The sequence below is a fragment of the Felis catus genome, chromosome D2 (assembly GCF_018350175.1).
Source record: "Felis catus isolate Fca126 chromosome D2, F.catus_Fca126_mat1.0, whole genome shotgun sequence".
In the NCBI taxonomy this organism is placed as follows: domain Eukaryota; kingdom Metazoa; phylum Chordata; class Mammalia; order Carnivora; family Felidae; genus Felis; species Felis catus.
In genome coordinates this window covers 70169838-70185753 of record NC_058378.1, presented here as the reverse complement: position 1 = coordinate 70185753, position 15916 = coordinate 70169838, and the positions used below count along the sequence as shown (strand labels likewise).

The 15916-nt window shown below is 48.2% G+C and overlaps 1 long non-coding RNA gene across 2 annotated transcripts in view; it reads right to left on the bottom strand.

Annotated features, from left to right (window-relative positions):
• The window catches only part of LOC109492703, a 78089-nt gene that overhangs the window by 29849 nt on the left and 32324 nt on the right, over nucleotides 1–15916 (bottom strand). For both annotated transcript variants that reach the window (XR_006587326.1, XR_006587325.1), the window contains exon 3: nucleotides 10510–10709. This is a non-coding gene — a long non-coding RNA (uncharacterized LOC109492703). The remainder of the gene's footprint in view (nucleotides 1–10509; nucleotides 10710–15916) is intronic.

The window sequence follows — 15916 nt, the reverse complement described above, 5'->3', positions numbered from 1 at the left end:
ATTTCAGGAGAGATCAAAGCCGGCGCCAAAGAGGAAGGTGATTTGACGGGCTGATGACTTCCTATGGGGACCTCCAGCCCAAGGTCATTTCCAGCCATGCTCCCCTCTGCTTCAGATTTACTCTGGTCGGTCTGTTCTCCTGGGAGAACAGAAGGTCGAGCACCTTGGGAGGCACCACTTGAAAAGTGAGAGCAATGCCCAGAAACTTGGCACCTTCCTCACCCTGACAGCAGGACTCCAGATAATTCTCACCCAGTACTGAGGCTTGCTTCCCTCCATCCCAGGGCCCAGGGACGCAGAGCGAGATCCATCCGGGGGTCAGCCCCACCAAAAGAACTTAGCTCCCAGACCCATGTATGCAGCCCCATGAGGGTTGGTGTCATACCACAGGAACAGCACGGAAGAGTCAAAAAGAAAGGAGAAAATCCAGGCGAGTTGCCCAAGAGGAGATCAGTGGTCTGGGGAGAAAGTGAGGCTCCTGTCGTGAAACCTGTTTACGCTCAACAGTCACCTGTCAGAGTGTGGCATGGGAGAGCCACGCCTCCCTCAGGCATCTGGTCTCAAAGACATTCAAAGCCCCTCAAAGTTGAAGAGCTGAAGATTGCAAGGGTACGATATCTTGTCAGGTGTTACTTTTGTTTGTTTCTGTATTACCAGGACAGAGCGGGCCTCCACCCTCAAAACTCCCCCTACTACCCAGCTGAGGGCTCAAACTTGACCCCCCACCGCCACCTGTGGGTTCACTGGTAGACACGCGTGCCCTCGGGCAGCAGGGGGAGCTGGGTGTCTCAAGGAAGAATCCAGAAGCAGGCCATGGAAAAAAAGCACCCAGGAGATGGAGGGGGCCACCACTCTGGTCCAGATAACTCACTTCCAGCTTAAATCACTACCCTGGCTTTCCTGCTTCCACGGATCCATTCTCCAACAGAAACAGCCATGATCTTAAAATGCAGAGTTGATCACAAAAATCTCCCAACTGCCCTCACAAATCCCTCTCGTTTAAAACCTAACGGTGGCTTCCCATTGCTGGTAGGATAGAAGTCAGACTTCATAAGAGAGAGAGAGCAAGGCCCTGCTGAGTCCGTTCCACACCTTGCTGGCCTCACCCTAATCCTGGCCCTGCCTGCCTTATCCCACCATCTAAGTGTCTCTGGGGCTTTGTGCCAGGCTTGGGTCACCAGAGACAAGGAAGACAAGACCAGCGCTGAACCAGGTGTGGCTGGAGGTAAGGAACGACCCACAGCTGCCCAGGAGATGGGGAGGATAGGGAGGGGAAGAAAAGGGAAGAATGGTGGCAGAGCTGGCATTGTGACGCAGCACCCAGAGTTTCCGATGGGGTTCCCCGACAGGGTTTCCAATGGGGTTCCTATGGGGAGTCTGATTCACTGAGCCCAGGTCACACGTCCCAGCCTTAGCTGCCGAGAGGGCCAGAGGAGTGGGCACGGTCCCTTCTCACATCTACTCCCCTCCAAGACTCATAGGGCAAAGAGTTCCCCAAATATAAGGAGTTTTGGATGCTGGCCTACAATGAAAGAAAATGTCTTCTCTCAACTTAGCTCTTTCCCAGGGAAATTGGCAGAAGTCCTCCGATGAGCCTCATGGGGGCGGGGGGGGGGGACATTTTCCATCTCTCTAGCTCCCCAAATACTAGGAACAGGGCCATCCACCTCCAAGCACCAACCACATCCCTACCCTGCTCCTCGACCTAGCATGACAGGGAAACTCTGAGAGAGAAAAAAATAACCCCACATTGAAAGTCAGCCGGCAAATGGAACCCTTTCATGTTGGCCAGGATCCACAGCTCGGAAGGTAAGATCAGATATGGAAACGTTTGATGAGGTTAAGTCCATTTCCAACCCTTCATTCTGGCGTTTAAAGCCATCATCTGTTTTAAGAAGTGAAGAGCTTTAATGTGCAGGGGGTTACAGAGGAACCGGGCTCCTGCTTCGCGTAGAGCACCAGGAGGCAGGGGCTGTGGAAAGTTGTGGAACCTTTTTTCCTGCAACCCCATAAGGGAGAGAAGCCCCTACCTGCTGATCTCTAAAAATGGCTGCTAATGACATACAGCTATGCTGAAACAGGGACCCGTGTTCATTATAAATCAGGGTGGAAGATGTTCGAGATTGATGTGTCACCTTGGAGGCACTAAGCCCAAGGAGGATCCCTTCCCCAACAGGAAGAAAAGAAAGTAGATGTGTTTTCTTCCTCTGTTGGAGGGTTTGTCCCAGAGCCCCACTAAAATCTTGTTTCTTCCACAAAGCCGTCACTGATGAGTAAGCCCTTACTCCTGAACTCCTAGAGCATCTGTGGTCTAGGTCACTTGTTTCACATAATGTAAGATCCTTCATTCACTTGTTCATTCATGCACCAACCCCCCATTAAACCAACACTACGGGCTACTCAGAAGGTTTGAGGTAGAAGGCAGTTTGAAGATCTTCTCTTAATAGACAAAGAAACTGAGACAACACTGGACATGGGGTTCACGGTAGGCATGGGGAATGACTGACTTGCCCAAGGTCACACCTGTCTTAGTGGGGGCTCTGGGCTCTGAGAGCTCCTAACAAACTAGTCCCTGTTGATGGTTTAATGTCCTCCACCCAGGCTATATTCTTTCAAAACCAGCTATCGCCAAGCACTTCAATCTACTGAGAGGTCTCTCCACCCCATCAGACTATTAGCTCCTAGATCAGTGATTCTCAACCCTGGATGATATTGGAATCAATAAGGAGAGCTTTAAAAATAGTGATGCCTGGGCACTACCCCAGAGATTCTGATTTAATTAAGATTATAGGACGTGGCCTAGGCTTTGGGATTTTTTAACACCACCTCTACTGCCCCCGGGTGATTCTAATGAGCATGAAAAATTGAGAAGCACCATTCTACAACACTGTTTCTCAAAATTAGTGAGCATATACATCACATAGTGGTGATCTGGCTAAATTGGAAATTTCAATTCATTAAGTCTCTGCTTAGGCCCAAGGTTCTGTGTTTCTAACAAGCTCCCAGATAATACAAATGCTACTGGTCTGTGAACCATACTTCGCGTAGGAAGGCTCTAAAACAGGGTTTCCCTTGGGGCGCCTGGGTGGCTCAGTCGGTCAAGCGTCCGACTTCAGCTCAGGTCATGATCTTGCGGTTCGTGAGTTTGAGCCCCGCATCGGGCTCTATGCTGACAGCTCAGAGCCTGGAGCCTGCTTTTCTGATTCTGTGTCTCCCTCTCTGCCCCTCTCCCACTCACACTCTGTCTCTCTCCTTCAAAAATAAACATTAAAAAAATTTTTTTTAAATAAAAAAATAAAATAAAACAGGGTTTCCCAACCTCAGAACTAATCGACACTTTGGGGCTGTATAATGCTTAGTTTGGGGTGGCAATGGCGCAGAGGGAATTTTCCCGTGCATTACAGGATGTTTCGCAGCGTCCCTCCACCCCCTAGATGCCACATCTCCGGTTGTAACAACCAAAATATCTCCAGACAACGCCAGATGACCCCTTGGGTGGGGGGAGCACAGTCACCCCAGTTGAGAACCACAGTTCTAGAGGACACACGATGAAGCTAGTATCTTGAGTCCTCTAGCTCTCCATCCAAAGTCCTTTCTCTACGCCCCATTGCCCTGTTAACTATCTTTTCCCACTCATCTTGCTTATGAAATTTGTAAATTAATTAAAAGTGAAGATGACATCCCGTTCATTCATCAATCAGCCAGTGATTCAGCAAATATTTGGCGAACGCCGAGCTGTTCGCTGAGCCTAGAGATGATAACAAAGGCACCCGAAGGCTACGCGTGAACCATCCCTTCAATCCTCCACACAGCCCTTGGAAGCAGGTCCTAGGGTCAGCTCCATATTACACACAAGACAACCAAAGAGAAATTCGGTAACTTGCTCCAGAACACATAATAAGTTATAGAAACAAAAGGCAAAGGTAAGTGGGATACAGAGCTTCCTCAATGGAGCTCATGATCATGCAGTCAACACAGACAGCCATGATTCTGACTCTGCCTCGATGTGGAAAATACTAGAGCCGCAGCCTGGGCAGAGGGGTCACTCGAAGAGAATGGCCAGTTCTGCTCGAGGAGTGGAAGGGAAGGAGAAGACCTCACGCAGGAAGTGATAATTGAGCTGGATCTACAATGATAAGAAGAATTTCAGGAGTATCCCTTTCCTTGTCCATCCCCTGTACTCAACAGACTGTGAGCTTCTTAAGGGTACGGACAGACTCTTCCTTATCTTTCTATCTTCAGTTCCTGGCATGGGGCCGGGTGCATAACAGGTGGTCGATCAATGTTGGGTGAATAGGTGAGCAAACAAATCAGGTAGACAATAGAGACAACCCAGGGGGAGAGAACAGCGTGAGTAAAGGCATGGAGGTGTAGACGGGTGCTGTGTACCAGGAGAGGAGTAGAGAGGCCAGAGGCACGGGCATTCGGGGAGAAGGGGGCAGGAGACGACCAGGTGTCTGACATTCTGATTCCCACATAGCACAATTTGAATCCCCTTCGCTGGGCTCTGGGGAAAGGGAAGCTTCAGAGTACCTCCCAGCTGGCTGGGTTCCTTCTCCAAAGAGCACGAATCCATGTGTCAGGACAGGATTAGCTCTAATGAGTGCAGGGAAGTGGGATCAAGAACTTTGAATTCATTTAATACATGGGGAAGGAATTGTGCCTGCGTGTGTGCACGCGCGCGTGTGTGTGTGTGTGTGTGTGTGTGTGTGTGTGTGTTTTAATTCTTACCATCCCCGATGAACTGATGGATCCAAGCCTTGGCATCAAGAGCTGTTAGAAAAGAGAGAGATCATTGGACACCTAGTGTCTCTTGATGGAAGGACACAATACACCTGTGAATCTCATCACAGCCCTGGGTGGAGCCACCAACTTGCGAGCAGCACAGAGGACGGAGGGACATGTTAAATTTCACCACGGGGATCCAAACAGCAAAGTCGACTGTGGAACCTCTGTAGGACAAATGACTTGGTTCTTAACTAAGAAGAGAAAAGGGGAGGGGAGGGGGAGAAATGGAGGGAGAACTTATGGATTAAAAGACACCTAAAGATATTTCAACCATTTTCAATGTGGAGACAATTAGAGTCAGAATTCCACAACTGGGGGAAAAAAACAAAGACAAGTAGAAATCTGAACAGCGGGTTATTTGATGATATTAAGAAATTATGGATGGGGTGCTGGGGTGACTCAGTCAGTTGAGCGTCTGACTTCGGCTCAGGTCACGATCTTTCAGCTTGTGAGCTCGAGCCCCGCATTGGGCTCTGTGCTGACAGCTCAGAGCCTGGAGCCTCCTTTGGATTCTGTGTCTCCCTCTCTCTCTCTGACCCTCCCCAGCTTGCACTCTCTCTCAAAAATAAATAGACACTAAAAAAAATTTTTTTAAAGAAATTATCGTTAAATTTAAGATGTGATAATGGCTTTGGCATCATATTTTTTTAAAGTGCCCTTGTCTTTTACAGGTACAGACTGAAATACCAACAAAATGACATCACTGTGCGAGAGGAGGGGGTGAAAACGCAGGATACACAAGGTTGGCTCTAGGCTGGAATTGAAGTTGAGCAAATAGCACCTGTGCTTCGCCATACTATTCTAGCTCTTGGCTTTCTTTCTTTTAAGTTTTATTGAGGTACAATTTCTGTACCATACAATTCACCCAATTAATGCGTACAATCCAAAGACTTCTAGTAGGTTCAAAGTTGGGCATCCATCAGCACAGTCTTATATTCGTCATCTCCAAAAAGAAACCTTGCACCCCTCAGCCATAATCCCCGAAGTCCACCTCACCCTTAGCTCTAGACAACGACTCATCTACTTTCCGTCTCCACAGGGTCTCTATTCCGGACGTTCCATGTATAAGGAGTCCCGCAATACGAGGTCCTCTGTGACTGGCTTATCCACGGTGCAGCATGTATCAACACCTTGATTTCCTTTCATGGCCAAATACTATTCCATCACGTGGCTACAGCACATTTTATTTACCAGCGGATGGACATTTTTAAGTTGGTTCTACTTTGGGGCTAACATGTATAATGCTGTTACAACCACTTGTATACAAGCTTTTGTACGGAATCTATTTTCTTTTCTCTTGGGTATATACCTAGGAGTGGAAATGGCTGGGTCAGGTGGTGGCTCTCTGTTTGGCAACTTAAGAAATTGTCAACCTGCTTCCCAAAGCGGCTGCATCATTTTACGTTCCCACCCACTGCCTTCTCTTCTTTGTAGGTGCTTGAAATCTTCCATAATAAAAAATTTTGTTTTAAGCCCACCCTCAATGGGCTAAAAACCACCAACGCATCCTCGCCACGTTGGCAACTGTGGCTTATTCCTAACATGTCTGTGTTGCCTTTACTCGCATGGGCACTCCGGGGACAAGATCATGACCCCTCGCCGCTTTCAATACGTTCTTGTTTGTTAGGTTTTTAGGCACGTGCCTCCTCCCTTTCATTTTGGGGGCGCAGTCTCTAAAGAAACCAAGAAGATTAGAGTCGGTAATGACCTAAAGTGAGTCACCAGAGTGGAGGGAATCAGGCAGAAGCCCCTTCCCGCAGCGCAGCTAAGTAAACACAAATGTGATGACCGCCGCCGACATAATGACATAAAATGTGGGCCACAAAGGAAAGAAATGCTGCAGTAAGGTGAGGGGAGGGGACTCCGTCTGCGGAGCCCCAAGGTTAAATGCTGGGGTATAAAGAGATGTAAACAAGAGAAATCTTTCAGCACAACAATTTGGGACATAATGGCGCACAGAGTCGCATTCTGCAGGTGTACGAAAGCACTCGGCTGCATTATTCCATCCTGGGTTCCCATTTTCTCTTGTCAAGAGGTCTTTGACTAAAGACACAATTGTCGTCCAAAGAAAGGCTGAAATGCCATGTCAATGACTTGAGTGATAGGCTGTAGCATCTTGGATGCCCGAGAAAAAGCAATGCTAATGGATTTGTACACTAAATAACACAAAAGGGGAGAGGGGGGATGCCCCACCAAGGCACTGCGACCGCACACCCCAGAGCCTTCTTCCGAGGCACTGGAGGGGAATCAACGCTTTCCCTTCCAGCGAAGACAAAGGATGCCTAGGTTTCAGGGAGTCCAGACCTGACTCTGCCTTCCCTTCATATTCAGCCTGGGCCAAGCTCTTTTTCTTCAATCCTCAAAGAATTAGCAGGTGTCCCCTCACAAATCTGGGGCATGTAGCTTCCTGCCCGGCCTCCCACCAAAAACGTCCCTGACCCAGGCCCAGGACATCCCGCCCTCTCCTGCGTACCTGACAGCAAAGTCTCCTGGGAGATTTCCCAGCCTGCCCAGCAAAATAGTCCAGCCCTTCCTACAAGTTAATAAGTGCACCAGAAGGCTCACATGAGCAACGTCATGTGCTAACAAATGAGCTAGCAAAGTGAAAGAAAGAGAGGACGTGCACACGGGAAAGGACCTCAGGGTTCACCGGATCCAACCCCCTCTTTTCATGAACAAGAACTCTGAGAACCAGGGAAAGTAAGCAACGTCAGAGGGTGACATTATCAGCTCATGTCAAGACGTGTACGTCCACTCCTCTCCCCCACAGGAGGTGAAGTTCATTGGAGTAGAAAAATGAAAGAATACCACTCAAGAATTTTATCTCTAATATGTGTAGCTCTGGGAATGAAACAGGACAGGAGACCTAAAATTTTTATATTCTAATATTTTAAGTAACCATGACCTAGAAAGCACAGCTTGGAGTTCTTTTTGAAGATGCCGATGGCCTTTAGTGCAGGTTCGGTTGTCCTTGCCTGTCCATGTCAGCAGGAGGGAATTGGAGACCCGAATGAGGAAACTGAGGCCCTGAGAGGGGATGAGATTTCCCAAGGTCACAGGACTCATCCTCCTTTGGTGTTTCAATCCCAGTGAAGAGCACCACTCATCACCCATCATTCCTCCAGTTAAAGGAACCAGAAACCAAGGAAACCCCCTCAAGATGCACCATCACCACGCCCTCCCGATCCAATCTGCACCCTATCTATCACCTCCCGTGTCCCCTCCATTTCCTCTGCCACGAGCCTAGAGCAGGTTGTCGTCACCTCCTGCCCAGCTCCTACCTGTTCCCGGGACCCTTAACTCCTGTCCCCAATCATTCTCAAAACCACAGCTAAAGTGATCCTTTCAAAACCGAATCTGCTCGTGTTCTCCCCCTGTTAAAACCTTTCAGTGGTCCTAGAGATGAAACCCCAAATCTTTTTTTTTTAATTTTTTAAATTTTTTTTTTTTTTTTTTTTTTTTTGGAGAGACAGAGTGCAAGCAGGGGAGGGGCAGAGAGAGAGGGAGACACAGAATCCAAAACAGGCTCCAGGTTCCAAGCTGTCAACACAGCACGATGCGGCGCTCGAACCCACGGGCTGCAAGATCATGACCTGAGCCGAAGTCGGACGCTTAACCGACTGAGCCACCCAGGCACCCCTAAAACCCCAAATTTTGATGTTCACAAAGCCCTGCCTCGCCGGCCACATCCACCCCCCAACCCGGGCATGCCCTTGAAGTCATCTTGAACCACTCCCCCCACCTACTCCCCTTGCTCAAAGCCACATTGACCTTCTTTCCATCTTCCCATCCTTCCAATACACCATGTTCCCTTCCATCCCAGGACTCTTTTGAGAATACTGTCCCCTCTCTGAAAAGTTCCTGTTCCACTCCTCACTTAATTCTCCTGCAGGCGTTGGCTCATGTCCTTCCTCAGGAAAGCCTTCTCTGATCCCCAGCACCGTGTGAGGCTCTGAACTTTTGTACTTTCCTAGCAAAGCTTCTTTCCTTTAGAACATCGATCCTAGTTTATGATGATGCGCTCATTAGTGCGATGAATTGAACACAGTCTATTTCCCCACACAATAAGAAAGAAATCTGCTCAGTTTTACAGGTTTTTCTCCCAACACCTAGCAGAGTACCAGATACTAGACGTATATTCAGTGATCATGCACTTGTATGACCAGAAAGCTGTTAAAATATTGAAATGTTTTTATATCCATTGTTAATTAACTACTGTCCCAAACCTCCCAGGTGTCTCATGGTATTCTAGCCATATCCCCTCCCCTGGACCTTTCAGGACACCCTCTATCCAGTAATTAAAGGAGAAATGTCTAGCACAGCACTTGGATGATCAAGGCTAAATATTCTACCACTCCAGCCTGCACTGAGTAGACACTTAATAATTATGAATTGACTAAAAGAATAATCGTAGAGCTAGTGTTTCAACCCTGATTTACCAAACCCCTGTCATTTTTCCTGCTTTGTTTGCTGCTTCCTCTTTCACCCCCTGTTGGCATTAAGTGCTTGCTCTGCAAGCTCTAGAGGGTGGCATAGTCAGGTTCACGTTTGGGTCCTTCTGAGCATCCCCTCTCCCTACTTTGAGGCCTCGAGAGCATGCAGCAGGCACCTGACGACCTTAGCACTGAAACCCACGGCATCTGGTTGCCGCCAGGAGCAAAGGCATCCAGATAAACCTTCCTCACCATCTGTCAAAACTCTACAGGAAATCCCCACTTTGGCAGAAGCCACGTGACTCCAGGAAATCCACTCACCCTTCCAAAAGGGCGGGGAGACCACCTAGATGCGAACTCTTTACCAGCCAGCCTTCCATCTAGAGACATAAAGAGAAAAAAGGAAGACCTCTCTTCCATCAAAGAAGACATTCAATTGTAATCATTTCTTGATTCTCAGGTCAGGTCACCGTGGTGGGCTTTTTAACTTCTCTGGACGTTGAAAAGGTGGTATCTTCCTTAGCCTGGGTTTTCCCCGGAGTAGATCCAAAGGAAAATATTTGGGCATAAGCAGTGTATTTAAGGGATACGCCAAGAAAGCGCTACGAGGGAGAAGGACGTGGGACCAACAAAGTGTGTGATGCTGAGCAGGGTACCTGCGTGCATGACCGGGGCTCAGTCTCACACAGACCCCGGCAGACGGTGTAGCATCCTTCTGAATTATCCGTCAGAGAGGCAAGGAAGCTGGGGGATCAATCTACCAATTCCCAACCCTCCTTGGTTGAGGATCTCTCTGGGGCATTCATTCTCTTGCACTTCCCCTCGCCCCGTGATCCTGTCAATCAAGAGGCCAGAAAATGCCTCAGGCCAAGAGACCACAAAGCCACGACTGTGTCTGGGAACTGTCTGCAGGTGTGAGGGAGCCCCAACAGCATCTGCAAAGGCTTTCAAATGCTTACAAGAGGAAAACCATCGTATACAAGCCGCTAAAGGAAGCTGCACGTTGGGCCGTGTGGTACAACGGGCAGAGTTTGGGCTTCAGAATCCAAGTCCTGGGTTTGAATCTCTTCTCTGCCACTTGCCAGCTGGGGCAGTGGGCAAGAGAACCTCTCTGAACCTCACTCTTTGTTTAATCTGTAAAGGTCATAGTAAAGATTAAATGAAGTGCTGTATACTAAGTGTACCGTGCTGGGCACATTACTGATGCTAATTAGTGTAATAATAATAATTACTATTCCAATAAAATGAATCGTTTGCTCTTGGGAGTTTCATGATCTAGGAAGCTAACCTGATACCGTCCAGGAAGGGTGATGTCTTCTCAATTTTAATTTGTAGTGTTCTTTAAGTCAGGCGCTTTGTTTGTTCATCCGACAAATGTTGTTGCAAATCCATTTCAGTTACAAAGAGGAGGGGTTGGCAGCTATTGTTACAATGGTTAGTCCTCAAATGCCTTGTAGCTTTCACCATCTTTCAGTCTGCAGCTGTTCTCTGCAGGAAGACAGGGAAAAAAGATCCTTGTAATGATACGATGGTGTCAGCTTATCGATACTTAGAGCTACATGACTTTGAATACATTTGAATAACGCTTCTATACTTCTCCATCTGTGAAATGGGCATAATAACACCCACCTCGCAGGGCTGCCGCAAAACTTAAAAGAGATGACATTGCACACATCTCCTACAGCGTCAGTGACCCCGTGGGCTCCTTCTCATCATGTCATCTCTGGGGTATGCATGGTGTCATAGCTAAATGTTAAGGGGTATTGAGAGGATGAGCACTTCAGATCCTTGGGCAAATGTGAGAACAACCCAGCAGCCCTAAGCGAGCTGAGCGTGTCAGCAGCACTCCGCGAAACGTGAGAGTCTAGCCCTCCTCGACTGTGACTCGCAACACTGTCTTATTCCGCTAGTCATTCCCCCACTCCCAGCTCAGTGCCTGTAAATAGGAGGGAGGTGGTTGATATTTGCTGATAAACAAATGAAACAAATCGAGCCTGCTTTTCCAAACAACAGCCAGCACAAGAAAAAAAAAAATGCTTCAAAGAAGGCACCGTGAACAAAAACTAAGATCCTTGAGGACAAGGAGGGTGGCATTCCTTGGTACCCAGTGACAAATCAGTGTACTTAGTTGACTATCATTCTATCTAAATGGAATAAAATGTCTCAGAGGACCAGGATCCACCTGCACTATAAATACAGACCACTGTGCTACAAGGCCCTGTTCTAAAGAGACCCGCTTAGGATCCTGATCCCTTAAAATATACATTGTTTAGTCTAAAGGGCAGAAATAGAAGCAACCGCAAATGGAAAGCTGCAGTCTTCTGGCTCAAAGCGTGGCCCACCCAGCAGCGAGAAGCGCGGGCTCTCCTCGGGCGCCGTCCCCACACCTGCGGAGCAGAATCTACATTGTATACACTGCCCACGTGATTCTCAGGTAGGAGCCGGGCTGGCCCTGCTCTTCGAGACTGGCTACCCCTCGTCGGGGGAGTTTTAAGAAAATACCGATGCATGGGTTCCCACCGCCAACAGGGTCATCGGTCTGGAATGCAGCTTGGGCAAAGTGATTGGAAATAAGAAGAGGAATGAGAATTAGAATTCCCTGGGGAGAGCGCTGCATAGACCCGCACGGGGCAGCTCACACAGCGAAAGGGCTCATTTTGCCTCATGGAGGGTTATTTCCCTGAGCTCTTCAGGGTGCCTCCTATCTGGCCGTTGGGAAGAAGGCTTGAATGTTACCTGGGAGCCAGGCCCGCACCAGACCAGGCCTCCACCTACCGAGAGAAGAAAGAGTTAACCCCAAATCCAGCCTTCCCTCTCCCGCTTCTATGGGCCCAGCCGCCGCTGAGCCTCAATCACCTTCACCGCAGCGTGTACATCTGGTTCCGTTCCTTGGAAATGTCTCCCCTTCTCATTGCTTCCCTCCCCTCGGGGACAGCTTTCCCCAGTCCTGCCCAGGAGAATGACCTGAGGCCAGGGGATCTAGCCTGGGAATGTCCCCACTGCCTGCTCCACAGTCCAGACCTCCAGGTGGGGTTTTGAAGTGATGACATCAGCCATGGCCGGGGTAGCAAGTTACATCAGAAACACTCCAATCCTCCCGGGAACCTTCCTGGGAACAAGCACGAGGCTCTGGCTAATTTTAAATGTAATTAAAAGATTTTCTTCCTTTCTTTCTTTCAAGGCATGATCAATTTCCACAGCTCCCCCCTCTCAGAATACTGTTCCTCTGAGGTCTTCTTTTTTTAATTTCCAGATTTTTCTCCCCAAATGAGAACACTTACAACAGATGCAAGTCCTGTGCTTATTTGGCCTACGCATCAGCAGACAGTCTTTTTACAATGCAGAAAGGTTTTTAATGGGATGTGGAAAAGGTCTTCTCTCCCAAAACACTAATAATAAAAAAAAAAAAAAATCTTTTTTTATTTTCTTCAAATTGCTTTTTATAACCCATTCAGCATTTTCAGGGACATAATTAAAACATCAAACAGTTTTCCTGCCGGTTATGCTAAAATCTGAATACTTGAGGCAGCCACTATTATTAGATATTAAAATGGACTTGAGTATTTATTTAAAAGATCCTCTTAAGTAACTATTCATTTGGGTTTGCTCTGTTTAATAAAAAGACAAGCCCCATAATGTGAAAATACCTGTTTCTAATAAAGACCATAATTGGTAGCAGGAGGATTTTTTTAAATATAAAATATGTATTTTGTTCACTATTTTTCCAGCTTAATGCGACTAATTTCCCCATTCAACTTTATCCCTAAGGAAAACTAGGGAAAGAAAGGCCATTAGCAATACACGAAGCTCAGTAGTTTGCTTTCGTAGGGTGTAATTGCTATCGAGAAGGCTAGTAGCCGGGTAATTTTGGATTAAATGAGTACATAGCCTGAAAAAGGATAAATTAACCTCTGTAGAACTGAAATTAGATTCCAGTGAGTGACTGTTCTAGCTCAACACACACGGAGTCCAAGGCTGGGGACTATGTCGCCCAGGAGGAAAAGCCAGTTGAAAATGCTGACTGCCCGTTCGCGGGTGCAGGGAGGGCAGGGAAGCCAACTCGGGAAGGAACGGATGGGGCAGAAACGGAAACTGAGAGCATTTGTTTCTCTTGCTGTTCCAGGGGTTTGTGGACGCTTTCCAGATAAATAAGAGGTTTCCCTCTTCACAAGACCCCAGCAGGCTTCTCAGAGACGAAAGCAGATCGGGTCAGTTCACTGGACACACGGTTACTGACGGCAGAGGACATGATAAAGCCGTGCCGGACACACAGAGAAGAATGTTGGAACAAGGGTGTGAATACCACGTGAGAAACAATTCTAATCTCCCTGGGGCTTTTTAACGGCAGTGAGATGGGCGAGCAAATCTAGAATACAAAATTGTGTGCACTGGGGCACCTGGGTGGCTCAGTCCGCTAAGCGTCCGACTCTTGATTTCGGCTCACGTCATGAACCCACGGTTCGTGGATTCGAGCCCTGCATCGGGCTCTGCACAGCCTGCCTGGGATTCTCTTTCTCTCTGTTCCTCCCCCGCTTGTGTTGTCTTTCTCTCTCTCAAAATAAATAAACTTTTTTTAGAAAGATACAAAAAATCGTGTGGGCCAACTGCCTTTTGAATGGCACAGATATTACGAGCTTAGAGCGGGGTCGTCGCTCTGGTTCAGAACAAGACGGAAGGCTTCTCACGGAGGTGGCAGTGGCCGGACCGTGAAAAACACGCTGGCTGGGGAAATCACGTCCTGGTCAATCCTGCCCTTCTCGAAATACCTGCAACACTAGAGTGCGTTGAAACTTCCGGAATTAATTGCATACCTGTGACTCTGCCTACGTGAACTCATATCGGTGGGTTCAGTCCTCACCTTCTTTGTGAGATGGAGAAACAGTGGCCACGGGACCTGCCCACACGAACTGGATATCAACCCCCTGCAAGGAACTGTTAGATGCTGCTGAGGAACAAAGAGAAAAGAGGTGGCGAAATCAACGTTGTCCTCCGGCAATCTACTTAAAGATCAGGAGGTATACCATCACCGCCAGGCAAACCGAACAATTGTAGGAAGGATCCAGCAGGTACCAGATGAGAGCCACGGCTGTCCATGCGGTGGGAGGGAAGGACAGTAGTGACCCCTCAGGCCGAGGCAGCTGGGAAGTCTAGCTTAAGAACCTGAGACTTGAACTTAATACGCCGAGTAAAGAACTCTGACCGTAGAACACGGGAGGCAGGGAGGAAAGGAAAATGCATTCCTTGGCTGAGACGTTACTGGCATTTTCAAACCAGAGAACGGATAGTTTCAATAAGGAGGGAGAGATTCCCCCAAGAGAATCTTCCTTCTCTCTCTCTCTGCTTCCCCTGTCCTTTCGAAGCACATCCCAGTCCCCAGCCCTCATCTAATTGGATGGAGCTGGCCAGTGTTATTTTGGGAGGAACAAGGGCGTGGAAAGACACCGTTGCCAAATTCTCCCTGATGAAAGGCTTTTGTGCTCTCGGCTCCATAACCCCCACCCACTCAGAGGGCTGGCCCAGATCTTCGGGCCCCAAGGTTAAGGACCCTGCTCCGCAGGTGGGGAGCACACCTGGGAATGCCACAGCCCTTCCCGTGGCCTCCCAAATGGAGTCGTTGATCGTTGATGGATGGTAAACACACAGGAAGGGAGAGAACTCTGTGGAGCGGGTGCCGAGCACATATCTGAAGCCAAAGAATTTTGTTTCACTACCCTCTGTTGAAGTAAAAACAGCTCCAAGAGTATTCCCTGGAGTGTGAAACGGTTCTCTCATCATCCAGGGTTCAAAGACACTGTGAGGCGTGTAGCGTAGCTGAAAGTGTCTGTATGTAATAATGCCTTTATGATGTTGTTTTGTTTCTGGCTTGCCTTTACCTGAATTATCTGAAGACATTGTTTGAGGCTATAAAAAATATGAATAATATTAGGCCTTGAGATCAAAAATCATTTTTTATTTCCACGGTTGTTAGCCGCCAATATCCCACGCACGGCTCTCAATTTCCAAAGCGGCAGTGAAACGCTGGGGAGATCAGGTGAGCTTTTTTTTTCTTTTTTTTTCTCTTTTTCTTTTTCTTTCTCTTCTTATTTTTATTTTTTGTTATTAGGCGCTGGTCTTGATTTTTGAAGCTGCCGAAAGCCGTTGGATACGGCAAAACTAATCAGAGGAAAAACTACCATTTAAACATGAGATAAAAGGGCACTTGGCACAGCAGCCTAACGAGATGTCCACCCAATGGGACGAGTGACGCACACCTTCCAGGGTGGCCCCGGGGGCTCCAGGAAGCCAGCGTGGCTTGAGAGGCGATGCTACCAAAACCGAGGACCAGCGGGGGCTGCAGATCCAGAGAGGGCCTCCCACGTGAGGAGAGAACTCTCTGGCCCGCCCTCTGAAGCCACAAACATGCCTCTCTTGCCTCTTTGTCTTACTCTGCTGGTGAAGAACGAAGTCTGAAAAAAACGAAGTAAGAAGTTCCTTTTTGTGTCTTTGGTTTTGGTGGGTGGTGTTTTTTTTTGAGGGGGGCACCTGTTACCTAATCACTGGACAGTCCCCAATACGCGTCCCACCAAGCAAATGAGGTTCAACGCCACGCTGACAGACATTCACCCGAGGCTGACCTGCTCTCAGGCACGGGCTCCAGGCCCCACCACGTCTAACAGCTAACGCTGGGTGGCTCACGTTCCCCATGTTAACACGCG